The following is a 2,058-nucleotide window of genomic DNA, read 5'->3' as shown; positions in this document are numbered from 1 at the left end:
GTCAATAAAGTGACATCTAAAAAATTCTAAGATATCTAAGGAAGTACTAAGGTTCCATTTTGGGTCACATTTAAAGATTTCTACATAGGATGGATGACATTCAAACCCCCAATTTCATTGCAGCTAATAGGTGAAAATAATCTCATGAAGGTCAATTGTGTGTGTCCCATGGTGTAACCAAAGTGTGAGATTACTGCTGTCCCAACATAGTCCAAATACTCCCAGTGGCATCCAGAAAAACTGAAGAGAAAAACAAACAAGGAGCTATCCCAAGAGCCACAAAACTGTGCCAAGAATGAAAGGTAAGCTGAAAATGCCATTGGAAGTTCCCATAATGATATTCAATACACACACAGAGTAATGCAACATTATATTAAATGCAAATGTCATACTTACTGGAGAAAACTAGTTGTCAGAAAATGAACTTTTAAATCAGTTTAGCCAAATGCAGAAAAGGTACAGTAGGGAAAAGCACGTTTCTCTCCATATATGCACAAAAAGACACTTGCACTTGAATGTTTATAGCATCAAATTCACCATTGCAAAGAAGTGGAAACAACCCAGGGGCCTATCAAGACATGAGTGGATCAATAAAATGTGGTATATGTATACCATGGAGTATTACTCATCCAAAAAAAAAATGGTGAACTAATACCTTTTGTAACCACCCAGATGGAACTGGACCCCATCATTTTAAGTGAAATACGACAAGAGTGGAAGAACAAAAATCACATGCACTCACTACTAACTTGAAACGTATTCATCAACATTCATGTGCACATATAGTAGTAAAATTCAGTGAAAATAAAGCTGGTGTGGGGGGAGGAGGGGAAGTGTAAATTCACACCTAACAGGTACAATGCACACTGTGTAGGCAATGGAAACACTTATAACTTTCACACAAAGTGTACAAAAGCAATTCACGTATGCAAAACGTTTATACCCCCATAATATACTGAAATAAATTACAAGTTTTAAAAAATCACAGAGAGACCAAAAAAAGATATAAAGAAACTAAAAAACAGAAACAGAAAAAGAAAAAAAGGAGACAAGAAGAGAGAGAAAGGCAAAGAAACAGAGAGATATGCACACAAAAAGAGACACAGACAGAGAAAAATAAACGAAGACACTGAAATGAGACTGTTAGACACGACGTAAGTGCCACACACCCTGAGAAGGAGATGAGAAGGAGAGGGTGATTTTTTCAGGGAGGATGATACCATTGTCTGCCGCCGGTGTCTTGTCTTGTAGGCTTGTGGGCCTCCGGGGGGACTAGAACTCCCGAGGCTTCACTATGGGCTGAACTCTTTGCCTACCCAGTGGCCAGGGCTCTGTCCCAGGCAAAAAGCGCGGTATAGTCCCAGGCGATGGCTAACATGAGGCGGGAGATCAGACTGCGAATAAAAGTGGGAAGGGGCGGGATGTGAGGCGTGAGGGAGGGGAATTGGTTAGGCCAGAAGGTACAAGCAGTAGGGACTGTTTTGTGCTGTAAAGTACCACGACTCCGCGGACTGTGGAAAGAACGATCAGGCAAGTTCCCGGGCCACAAGGCATAGGAAGGAAGGTGGTTCAGAAAGGCTTTTGAGTTTGGCTCCTGAGAAGGTGGCTGTAGTTTGGTGGTTTGATGTGTGTGCGCGCTCGCAAAAGCGTCAGGCACTTCCTTCGAGCCGGAATCGAACCAGCGACCTAAGGATGTCGGCAGATGTCTGTCCAGTCTACAGTCCTCCGCTCTACCAGCTGAGCTATCGAAGGGTGCACGCTGCCACAGCTGGGTCATTTGGCTGTTCTGCAAAGGAAGGGGACCAAGTCCGGGGAACGCCAGAGGTGCACTAAGCCTTGGGATGGCTGGAACCCCGCCTTGCATGAGGGCCCCGCACTTGCCAAGGCGCCCCTTTCGCGGGGGAGCAAATCCTCTGGGGGCGGTTGCCTGGCATCCCCAAGGGCGGCCGTTTTCTAGCTCCCAGCCGATGGGAGAGAGGTGGATGGGGGGGGTGCGGGGAGTTAGGTTTTAGGGGTTGGATGGTGCCGGTGGGACATGCTACCACAGCCCTCTGAATG

General features: G+C 45.7%; 1 non-coding gene across 1 annotated transcript; it reads right to left on the bottom strand.

The window, feature by feature from the left end:
* Nucleotides 1–1,658: 1,658 nt before the first annotated feature.
* On the bottom strand, nucleotides 1,659–1,752 carry TRNAY-GUA. Its single transcript has 2 exons — nucleotides 1,716–1,752; nucleotides 1,659–1,694 (listed from the first exon to the last, which is right to left on the bottom strand). It is a non-coding gene; the product is annotated as a tRNA-Tyr (tRNA).
* Nucleotides 1,753–2,058: the final 306 nt, after the last annotated feature.

The sequence above is a fragment of the Propithecus coquereli genome, unplaced genomic scaffold, assembly GCF_000956105.1.
Source record: "Propithecus coquereli isolate 6110/MARCELLA unplaced genomic scaffold, Pcoq_1.0 Scaffold3, whole genome shotgun sequence".
Lineage (NCBI taxonomy): Eukaryota > Metazoa > Chordata > Mammalia > Primates > Indriidae > Propithecus > Propithecus coquereli.
This window is presented reverse-complemented; position numbering and strand designations above follow the sequence as displayed.